Below are 12,503 nucleotides of genomic sequence, written 5' to 3' on the forward strand. Positions count from 1 at the left end.
AACAATGATAAATAAAGCCCTTTGATATGAAAAGTACTCAGACAGTCCAGGAACTTATGCCAAAGCAATGAAAAGTTCTAAATTATCTTGCCATTTTTACTGACAAGTGAATATTTTACTGGCTTTTACTGTCAGTCAATGTTTGATTCTTTTGCTAATGACAATCACTAACTTTACTGATGGTTGGCAATGTAAGACAAGTGTCATGAATGTATATGAAAGCTGACACCAATTTTTTAGGGAAACTAAATAAATCACTGCAATGCTGATTTTCATTCCCATAATACAGTAACTACTCACACAAATAATTGTCCTGGTTATGAGGAAATAAGTTGCCCGTGCAAATGGCAAATTAGATGTACAATTGTCCAAAAAGATGTTTTTGTGAATAGGAGCTTGGTACTTTGCTCAAGTCTGTCTCACTAGGGATGAGCTTTCACCAAGAAGAGAATCCCAATCCCAATCCCTCTCTCTCCTGCCTCCCTGCCCCAGGAACAAGTGGCGAAAAGTACAAGAGAAGGAAAGCAAAAGGAGGCACCTGAGCAAGGAAAAGAGGGAAACAGATGAAAGACTTGACTAAAGGAAAGCACTGTGGAGAAAGAATACTGGTGTGACAAACACTGAGAAATCCTCCTATAATTTCATCAGCCTAGATTCTGATACCCTCCTGGAAAACGACACCAAAGTTGCCACATCCCCACAGCCTTCCTGGAGAATCTGATTTGCAGCTGGGCCTTGAAAATTTCAACTCATTCCTGTTCTCAGTATCTTTTCCTTGTTGAGTTACCCAGTGGCTGAGCCCTGTGGGGCAGAAACCCTACCTTGGCATTTTCTGTTTGTGATGTTCAGCGTGATTAATCCTCACTCTTACTGGGGCTGGGTGTAAGTGTAGCACAGATAGCACATTTACAGACATAACCCCTGCAGAAACCACACTTGTACATAGATTTGGATAGTGACACATCCCCTCTGGTCTTTGGATTGTATATTCCATATTTTTCTGTACTACAGAAAGGTTTAATGAAGAAAACACATTCACGTTGCTGTTGTTGCAATATAGGCTATCATGACAATAATTTCTCAGTTAAGAAACTCTCTAAATCTGCTAGAGACCTTTGAAATGCAAACAACTTTTTTCAGGTATAATTTGTTTGTTGAAGTCATGCATTTATGACATTGTGATAAATTGTGTGAAAATTAATAAGAAAAGATTATGGCTTCACTAAAATTCCAAGCAGAACTGTTACAACAGTGAAATCTCTTGTTTAAGCTCAAATGTCAGTAAAGGTAGCACAGAAGGGCTCAAACTTTACCTTATAAAAAAGTTAACCTTTTTCTTTTCAACTTTACTCCAATGTAAAAGTTCTTCTCAAGTAACTTTTATATAATTGTTTTCCAAAATGAGTGTAACATGACCTTCTTCGGCATCCTCAGGAAGTTTCTTTTCCTGTTTTATGAGTTTTAAGAAATCATTAGGTATTCTTGCTGTCTGCTGGCTCCTCTGAGCTGACATTCTGCTTGTACTTATCTGAGATATTATGTAAGACCAAGAATTTCAGTTATTTTCTAGTTAGACAAGTGAGTATGTGAGCTAAGGATGGCACTTGGTCAATAAATCCTTTCACTTCCTTTGCACTTCCTTTGATCTCCAAGGAGGATTTTGCCATCCTCTTCAAAGAAAACAATATCCGCTGATGTCCATCTTTTCTGATTCCCTCTTGATATCTTTCCTTCTTTGTGACCATCATTGTGGCTTCCTGACTGCTTTCATTTGGCAGCTAACTGAGATATACTTGAAGTATTTACTCTCCTTTCATGTCTCTGTTTTCTTGGCCCTGTTCTCATCTTACCAACATTTTAATTAGCCTTATTTTCTGTCTCTTCCCCTAAAAAGGCAGACATTTTTCTTTTCTGTTTTTTACCATTGTTTATACTGTTCTCTTCATTTGATACTCTTTTCCTAAGTGATATTTTTTACTAATTTAATGATTATCTCCAATTTGCATGTCTGTATGTTTGTAATCTGCATATTTGTATATTCCCTATGGCACTTTTACTTCTGGATGAATGTTTGTTACACAGCAAGGATATCCTGTAAATACCACTTAGAAACTCTTTTCAAATTATGTAATCACCTTGCAGTTCTATTTTGAATTCTCATCCTAAAGGAAAAAAACATATATATCTAACTGCATTAGCTGTGTGAGGTGAATTACCCAGTAGCTCAAGAAGAGATTGTGATTTCACCTCATTAGAAGGTTTTTCTCTTTTCTTCTCAGGTTTTATAATCAGTAAATGAGAAAGATTACAACTGTCATCTGCCCAACCCTGGGGCAGTGTGAGACAAAACAAGAAATATGTTCTTTTAGCAATTGCTTCCCATGTCAATGCACAGAAAGGAGTTTTCATTTAGTTTGCTGGAAAACAGCATCTTCTGCTGAGAGGAAACTACTGCAAGTAACAAATCTGGATTGGCACAGACTATGGAAGGAACAGGATGTACCAGGAAACAATCACCTACTCATCAAGGAAGTGGAAAAGCTCTAAATTTATTTTTTACTACTTTGAATTTATATCTCAAAATATGGCAATGTTTGTTAAAATATTAATTTTTAAAATCATGTTAAGACAAACTAAACTAATTTGGCTGAGATATGTGAACAATTCAATGGCTTTGCAGGCAGAGGATTTAATAAGTGATACTGTACACATACCTGAGAAAATAATTTGGTTTTGACTTGGTTAACTTCATTATAAATACTGCCTTGATGAAGCAGTAAAAAAAAAATAACTAAAATTACTCTAAAGGTTATATTTAGATTAAAATTAATTCAAAGTCCTGTTAAAATTAATAAAATTTAGAAAATGGCTGTATTCCTGTGATTGAAAAGGCTGATGTATGTTGTTTTTCACTCAGTGCATCATTAAAGAGGAGGCAAACTGTTATGTTCAGGAACTGAAAATAATAATGGAACTGAGAAAGTTGTGTTTGAAAATTTGAGAAATCTGACTAGTATATACATATATATATATGGAAAAGCAGATAATTTCAGGAATGACCTCATCCCAGAGTATAGATATCACCTACTTTGTGGATCTAAATTGACCTTTCCAGATGATTTCATGTAAGTAAACACTATATTGTAATGAAGCTATGTTTAGTATCTTACTCAATTTTTACAGTAATATTTGTTGTGAAATTGAGTCTTGTACATAACTTCTGGGCTTGATCAATTATTCTAAGATGTTTGCAAGACCTTGAAATTATTATCCTTCTGTTGTGAAAGAGAAAATCTTTATCTTGATCTCTTTTTTAATGTGCTTGGAAATTAGGAGAGGCTGATTTTTATAAGTCATTACAGTAGAATATTTTTTGGCTCTGCTCCATTAAAGTGGGTGGGATTCATCTGAGATACAGCTGAGATCAAATTCAGACTGAGAAGACGGAGGTATTTCACTTGCAAACTCTACAATGAATTTTTAATAATGAATATAATCAGCAGTATTACCAACCACTTAATGATGCAGAGGCAGGTTTACCCTAATGCACTTGCTTATTATATGTGTGCAGGGAACAGCAGTGAACTTCATCTTAAAGGAGTATTTTATACACACTTTGTACAAAAGAGAAGAAATTACTGAAAGTCTGAGCTTGCATTTTGAAATGTGAACTAAATTGTGTTTTATGGTACTACTTTTTTAAACCTTTTTTCTTTTCTTTTTTCTCAGAGAAGGAAATGCACTAGAAGCTGGATTTGTTAATAGCTTTCTCTGACCTGTTATGAAATATTTCAAATTTGGTAAGTAGCTAAGAGAATTAAAATAAGTTGTTGTTACAAGGGGGTATAATTTTAAAAATAATTTTTCATGGACATATTTGTTTTGGCCAACTCCATTGATTATGGCCTATATCTTTCTCAAAGCTTCTTTGGGTGGATGAAAAGTTTTGTACTATGCAAATACAAGCTGTGATTATCAGTTACCTCTTGTTCCTATTGGCTATGCACCAATTTGTTCTAATACGGTTGGTATGAAATGTGTGGTTTCTGCTGTAACTATCAAAACTTTCGGTCTCTGCTGTCAGTAGTGGACATGATTTGCAAAGTAAATTCCAGTGGCAGGTGAAATGCCACAAGTTTTGAAAGAGTTTCACTGCAATAAATTATCAAGGATATAATCTTGTTCCACATAAATGAAAGGATAAAATTCCTTTAATTTCTGTTATCAGGAATTTGGCCTGAAGCATATGGACTTAACTAGGAACTGAGGTCTTTAAAAACATGGCCTCTGTTTTAAGTAGGTCTGTGTCAGGGTCAAGGTGGGAGGGGCACCAGGCAAGTGACTGCATGAGTTTCAGGAGGAAATGATAGATTTCCAGAGGACTTTGGGTGAGCATGCTGTTTCCTCCAAGCAGGGCACTCCAGGACTCAGAGTGGCATTTTCCTGCTACCCTGTCTTGTGGCTCTTGACTAGAACTTGTGTGTGGGACAGGTTTCAGGTTGAGGTGAGATTTTTATAGGCCCAACAGGAAGGTTACAGACAAGGTACACATCTGTTTGCACCTTGTGCAAGGTCCACACCCTTAAATTATGAGCCTCTTCCTTTTCACCATGACTCTCCTCTACTTTTTGCACCTTCATATTCAAGGTTGCAATTAATTCTTTAGCACTTTGGAACTCAAGATTGGCACATTACAGCCAAATAAAAAAGAAGTGAGATGGTAACTGAAATGATGGAGAGAGGTGTTTACAATGGGGAGCAGCAGGGTTGTGTAATAGTGTGCAATTCCTGTGTGGTCTGCTGAGAAGGCCAATCTGTGCAATCTGTAATGGCAAAAAGCCAGAAAAGAGGCCATAAAAACTGGCACCAAGTGAAAACAAGGTACTACAGTTTGAGTAGAGGTACTAGAGGCGCTCTAGCTACTTAGAGTTAGTAGCCCATGACATGTAGGGGGGAAGGAAGATATGGGGGTTTAGTGCCTCTTTCTATGCAAAGCCTGACAAATCAAATTCTGACTGACTTGTTACAAAACAAAATGTTTGCATTTCATCAGGTCATAAGGATGGAACGGTTAAATCAACACAGATTTTCTCTGGGGAATGTATGGAAGAGCAAAGATAGGTGTTGAAGGCAAGAAAAGACCACAGAGGCTCACTTGGAAGGATCTGTGCAATGTTCTGTTAAAATATGATGATCTCCCTCCTCCAGTGCCCCCCAGTTGTGAAGAGAGCACAGCTGTGGTGCAGGAAGTCCCCTGGCAGACAGTCCAGACGGACATGAAGTGTGCAGAGAACCAGCTTGGTCTCTTACATCATGGGATTTGAAATGGGATTGGTGTTGTCTGTTTTCAAGATGCCTCCTCCCTATTCCCAAGAGATTTCCTTATGGATATTATCAGGGAACTTACAAAAGTGGCTTTTCTCTCACATGAGGATTTGAAAAGCAGAAGGCTCATGATTTTCAGATCATGCAACATAGCTTGATATCACTCATGAAGTGATACACAAGTCAATGGGAGGAAAAAACAAATATGATAAGTGAAACATTTTCAGTATTTTCTTCAGTGGAAAAATACAGTGACGCTTTAAATCTACTGAAATAAAAGGCAGCTAATATTTTAATTTTGTATATATAAATATGTATGTGGAAGCTGTTATTAACACACATCTTACTGTAATGATTCATACAGATGTTAAGTAGGATTATGAAACAAATAAAGGCATAACCATTCTCTTAAATCATGCTATACTGATCAAACAGTTCTGTGCAACATCCCAGCTATTCATTTATAACAAGAAAAAACATGATTAGTGCACATGAGTAGCGTGGTAAAATGGTAATAGTCACCAAGTACACATTACCCAAGCAAAGAGTGCTAAGAAACAAAGCCAAGTTTACCATTATGACCAATTTACACTCATTTAAGTTATTAAAAAAATAATATTAATTTCATCAAATAACTAATGTAAGCCTGTATATGCTGATTCAACAAACCTCCAAACACTGCTTAATTTTAAGCATGTAAGTTAATAGTTTTCATCCTGGGGTCCATAGATGCCTGGAAGACCCTGGCAAACAGAAATACGGAAGAAAAATATAAGCCTTTGAAATTCATTGTTCTGCTGGTAAACTTACAAGAACAGCATGTTAAAAAAAGACAGTTAATATAAACACTCTGCCTTCTTGTCCGTCCGAAAGTTAAACATGTGAGATTATGGAATTTCAAAACTGTAGGCAAACTATACATTAATTCAACTTCTAGATGTACTAGTTTACTGCTGTAATAGTTATTGCAATCACTTAAATGTTGGCTGCATAAATCTCTTTATTTTTATGTTATGCAGAACAAAACCAAGAAACACTGTGGAATACAAATAGATTAAGTGAGTTGGAGATACACTATGAGTATTTGTCCCAAGTGATATCATGGCACAAAAGTTAATGCAAATTCATTTCTCAGTTTTAAACCTTTAAAATGTTGCAGGGTGGCAACTACTTTCTCTAATACAAATCATTGTGCCTTGTGTTCTTACCAATTGCTGCGTCCAACAAGCCCTTTGGTCAAAATAAAAACTGATGAACAGACTCAACAATTTATGTTGAGCTCTTTTATGGAGCCACGTGTGTGTGACAGCATTGACATGGCAGGTCTGTACCTTGTAAAGAGATAAAAAGAGTATTTTTTTGCTGTGGCACCATTGTGTATTGTACCTGAATGGAGCGGTACAGCAGGATTAGGAAATAAGGATGATGTGAAACACAAAGATGATCTAGTTGGTTGGGTGTTAACCAGTGGTTGGAAGACCAGAGGTAAAAATAAATTTGGATAAAATTTCTGGCTGAAATTCTTTCCTGTTCTGCCACGTCATTGCCCTGTGGCCTCCTGAGAGTCACAAAGACCTAGAAAACCTGAAGATACTCAGGCTCCTACCTTCCCTTTGAAAACAATAAGGATGTAAGTATCTGAATACCTTGGTGAAAAAAAGCCTCTAATCCTTGTGTTTGCTTCAACTCCCTTAGAGATAAATAGTGCCTCTGTGAGAATGTGATCATTTAGGTGTGAAGTTTCAAGATATTGTGGTAAAGAGGCCACAGAAGTACCTAAAGCAGCCGCTTTTCAGCAGGTAGAGACTTCTAGGCAGCATAAAATTTTGGCTGTTGTAGGATTTATTTGTTATCTGCAGCAGTTTTGGTTTTTATTTTGCTTCTGTGAGCACTCTTTGGGCACTACCTTTGGTCTTGGTTATTACTACAGATTCTGCTTTTATTGTTGTGTTATGGAAAAACTAGTACCTTAGCCTGAAACTGTTTGGAGTTCAGGATAGTAGAATAAAGATGGGGTTTTAATCATCAAAACTGTGAATCAAACGAACAAGATTTTTTTTCAACAGGAGTTTATTATAATTTTAATTTTTCTTTGCAGAGCTCTGTTTCTTGAAGCACTTTCCCAAAGTTAGGGCCCGAAAATTCAATGCTCACATATGTTTTCATTGTCCACATTTTCTGGCACAGAGATTGAGCTTGAGTTTTATTTTTTTCCCCAGAAGGAAGAACCCAACTGTACAAAATAGATTCAGATCTCTACTGGGTACTTTCATAAACCTAATGGTAAGTTGCTGTGCTCCCAGCTGGGCATGTTAGCTTTCCATCTTGATTTTGGATAAATGCTATTCGAATAGAAGATATTTATTATTATTATATGCTGAGCTGAAAAATTAATGCAGAACTGGGTCCGTAGTCCTGACTAATAATTTTGTGAAAGGGAGAGGACAACTGGTCTGGAGAATCAGTAGAAAAGCTCTGCCAAATATAGCCATAGGAGAAGTGCAAGGTAATGAAAGACTGAAGTAAATGAAGTGTTTGGCAGCTTTTAGAGCAGTTGAGAACATCTCTCTGCAGTATTCACAGTGCCTGCCTCATCAAAGTCTGTAATGATCAACCAGCTTAGAGAATGGGATACCTGCTATGGAAATGTACAGGACCTTGCACAGTGGAGGGAGGATTTGTCATGGAGCCAGGCAGATGGCCTGACTTGATCTTAATTAACTTTAAATACCCTTTGATGTTGAGAGTGCACTTATCCCAGGTTGACTGGTCTGTTCTGATGGAACAAGGATAAAACCTCTCCCCAGAGTGCATGGGAACCTGCGTCCTGCAGGCACCACCCCACTCACACCTTGACTTTAGGGGTTGATGCTCACACCATGAACATGTCCCTGGACATCACCCCGTGTGTGCAGTCACCTTCCCCAGCTCCTGGCAGAAAGGGCTGTTGTTCCCATGCTGCAAGTTGAGCCTTGGTGGGCTGTGCTTCTTACTTAAGCTCACAGCTGGTCTTTGAAAGAGCAGGAGTTGTAGCCCAACCCACATCTCCCACATTGTACCAAACTGGGTGTCCTTTGCCTCCTTCATCCTTGCAGAGAGTGAAGCAGCTGCATCCAGTGGCCCCCTGGCAGGAGAGATCATTCTGCAGACAGTAACACACTGTAGAGTGACTCCAGGATGACAGAGTGACATCCACAAAGCTCACTTTGGTCCCCCACCCAAAACCATGCCACTGGGGAATTGTGAAGCTCAGAGTCATCTGGACTAATTCCTATTCTGTATATATGTTACTGGGGTTTTGCCATACTGCCTGAGGCAAACTCCTGTCAAACTGAATTACATATGGTCACACAGGTGCAGATGATGAACTGCCTACAAGCTCATAATAGAGGTGTTAATGTTGAGGTTGGTCTAGAAAAGCTCAGACATGGACTGCTCAGTTTGAATTGTATCTTCAGTTAATTCAGATTTATGTGTAACTACCAATCCCTACTGAGTCAATGAAGTGTCTGCATCCAGAACTGGTAAATTAGGTTTTTGGCACAGGGAAATATTTTGTCATAGCAGAGACACAACAGAGAAATAAATTTCAAGTTGTCTCAGAGACGTAAAGACAGAGACAATCTCTTCTATAAAAGCAGCAAGGGATTATGGTATGGTTCTAAAAGTCATATGGCATCACTTGAATTCAGAACCTCCTTTTATTCTAAGACTTGGAAGTTCAGGCCAGACACTGTTAGAACTAGTCAGTGATGGCATGGCAAAATGAGCTCTACCCAAACACAGTCCAGTGATCCTATGGACACAATTCTGGGATGCAGCACAAACATTTGAGAGGTACTCAGCCGGTGGAACCCTCTTAAAGCCCCTGCGAAGGGAGGATGCTCAGCGTGTTGTCAGCATGGACTCTAAAGTGCATTTCAGTTGTGGGCCTACCAGGCTCACAGGTTGGATATTTAAACTCTCAGAACTCAGTCAAATAAGCCCAGTTTACCTCACAGCCAGACTAAGTGCTAATTCCTCAGTTAAGATTATTTCCACATTAAAATTGAATGGATCCATTCCACGTTGGCTGCTTAGTACTTGTAAGAACTAAGGTCAAAATATATTTTTATAGTTTGGAAACTGTACTTTTGTCATTCCCTCAATTGTGTTTGAAATCTTCATGTTTGAATTTCACAACAATAATAATAGTATTGCTTTTGAATGAGAGCTCAGCATAGCAATTATCAGCTGAGACAAAATGAATGTTTAAAAAATTATCACTATCTGAACCTAAGCTTTTATAGTGCAACATGTTTTAATCTAATTGAGAAGAAATCCTCACATTCTAATAAAATAAAGTAACTGGAGACAAAGTGAAATAAATAGCAGCAATAACAATATTTCTTGTGATTAAATATTTCACATTTCAATAATACCTATTCACAAAACACTTAAATAGCTCATCAGTTTGGCCAATTCCCCTTGGTTGTGTGGAATGGAATTCCTTAATCTGAGTGGACATTCTTATTGTACATCTACTTTAGAGAGACATTTTATGTCCAAGCTTTTGCAATTAGACTGCCTCGTGCCTGTGTGAATAAATCAGTCACAGTGCACATTTTGGTGAACCATAGTCACTTGGAGGCTTGGATTCTCTGTAGATCAAAGAGCAAAACACTTCACAGAAGAGATCAGCTGAATGGAGAGAGCAGAGTTATGGGAGAAACTTGCTAACTGATGAGCAGGCAACATGCTCATCAGTTGTCAATCACGTTGTGCTTCCTTTGATACAAAAACGTGTTTATTTTTAGACTCTTTGAGCCTTGCTTGTATTGGGCAGCAGGGCCAATGTACAGCAGAGTTCTCAGCTGCTGTGCTGGAGACTGGGAGGTCTCAGCACTTCTCACAGTTAGTCCCTAGACTGGGACAAGATGGTGACCATCCTGAAAAATAACCAGAAATTAAGATGGCACTTGACTTTCCAGGAAAATGCTTTTCTGAGTGTCTCAGTATTTAATAAAAGGTGTCTGATGTGCTCAGCTGCACAAGCATACACAAATACATAATTTTGACTTTTCTAGATTTGAATCTACCCTTACCAAAAATAAAATAACATAATTGATGTCTGTGGCATTACACCTGGTTTCTAGAAATGCTGAATGGGGCTCTCTGTACTGGTCCATAAAGTTCTCTTTACTACACATGTAATTATATTGATGTAATGTCTGTCTTTCCCTTTTATGATAAAGTAATACACAAACCCCTTCTAACTCCTTACATCTTTTATTGTTTTATTTTATAAATCCAAAGAAAAAGTGGTTCATAACAGTCTTTACAAACAAGCTGCATCTGTTTAATATTAAAGTGAAAAAAATCATAATAGAACCATTACTTTGGAATATCCAAATAACCTGAGGAAAAATAGCATCCATCTGGCCATTGGTATAACTGTTTTTTACATCAGTTGGATGTTTCTGGGATTGCAAGATTCAACACTTATCTTTAAGTAGAGTGAGTTTCTAAAGATGTAGCATCCAGAAACTTGTGAGTAATCTGTCTGCTTAGAAGTACAATATTGTGTTACCAGATCTGCTGAGCAAAGGCACAATAAAGTTAATCCTTTGGTTCTGGAAAAGCTGGAGGTATTGCAATGGCAGATGTGCTGAAACAGAAGTGTTTATGTTTGTTAGGGCATGTGAGGCAGCAACTCTGCCAGCTCACGAGTATTTGAATTTCCTGCAAACTTTTACTTAAGGGCTGTCGTGGGGAAGGAAAAGAGCTCAGAAGGTGTCTCTGCACCCTGTTGGCAGGCTGGAAAACCTCTTTTGGTGATTTGGTTGGCACACACCTGCGTTTTCTTATTGAACTTATTCCCTATGAATGGAGTCATTATGGCATTAAAGTGCTTTTGGTATATGGGGTACAGTATTACCAAGATCAATACTCTGTTATATTTAATATATTTTCCACCTCTTAGTACACCATATGGAAAAGAATAAAAATGTTAGGTCAAGGATTTTGTGCTGTGGAGGTGTGAAATGACTCTGGTTTGGCCAGCGCTTTGAGATGGAGCTGCCTTCTAGACCTTTGCAAAAAGGGAGCTCCCCAGAGAAGCCTGTCAGACTTTAAACTCACAAAGCCAGGTTGTGCAGAGCACAAACAAGGAGAGTAATCTTTTGATGAGAGGAAACACAAAGTAGCTGGGTAAGAACTAAAATAAAAATCAGTCATTTATAGCATCTTCCCTGCCTACAAAATCTTTGCAGGCAGGTCCTCCTTCCATGCCTGGTAACAGTTGATTTGGGGACTTCAGATTGCAGTTAATTCTGTCCAGACTAAAGAAAATCCTTCTTTCTGTCCCTTTTAATGCTTTGATGGCTGGTGGCTGCCCTTTCCTGCCATCATTGTGGCACTTGCTGACTTCCAGCTCTGTGCTATATCCATCTTTCCCAAAAGAAGGCACAGTTTCCCCCTTAGCAAGAAGGAGTTTTTGAGTGGCCACTTTCAGAGTCTAATTATATTGAGTTATAAAAAAGATGGTGGTGCAGGAGGTCACAGTAGCACTTAAAAGAGTTTGTGCTGGAGATTTCAAAGCATTATGTCACTGTCCCTTCCTTCAGAAGCTTTTAGTTGAAATCTCAAAGGCAATCAAAACACAAATGGAAATGGACTCCCAAAAGAGTGAAAAATTTCTACCTCACCAGCAAAGTGGCCACAAAAGACCTGGGAATAGACCACAACTGCACTGGTTCCCTTTCTATTTTCCATTCCTTACCACCTTACCAACACAGTCAGACATGCTCAGTTTGCTTTTTGGATGACCTGAACCCACCTCCTTGGTCTTCTCACAAAAAATATCCTAGTTCTTCATCCAATGCATTGACAGTTCTGTTCTTCCAGAGGAAAAAATCATTATGAGGAATGTCAGCAAAGCAGAGGGAGTCCCAGAGGTCCAGTATAAAGAGAATAGACCAGAAGCCCCTGAGCAGTACTCACTGTTGGACAGGGAATGGCAGTATTTGTAACAAAAGACAGAACAGTGTTCCTGACATAACAGTGGTATTTCTTCTGTTGTCACAGCTGAGCATCAGCACAGGGCTTTATCAAGAGCCAGAATACCACTGAACTAACTCCTGTATAAATACAGATTAAGAAGCCAGTCATTGCCCTGGACCATTTACAAAGTATATAAG

General features: G+C 38.2%; 1 long non-coding RNA gene across 1 annotated transcript in view; it reads left to right on the top strand.

Annotated features, from left to right (window-relative positions):
• Positions 1–7,607, top strand: part of LOC131087765 (uncharacterized) — a 139,406-nt gene extending 131,799 nt beyond the window's left edge. Inside the window, exons 2-3 of the long non-coding RNA XR_009114915.1 lie at positions 3,730–3,800; positions 7,545–7,607. This is a non-coding gene — a long non-coding RNA (uncharacterized LOC131087765). The remainder of the gene's footprint in view (positions 1–3,729; positions 3,801–7,544) is intronic.
• Positions 7,608–12,503: the final 4,896 nt, after the last annotated feature.

Source organism: Melospiza georgiana, chromosome 10 (assembly GCF_028018845.1).
Source record: "Melospiza georgiana isolate bMelGeo1 chromosome 10, bMelGeo1.pri, whole genome shotgun sequence".
NCBI lineage: Eukaryota > Metazoa > Chordata > Aves > Passeriformes > Passerellidae > Melospiza > Melospiza georgiana.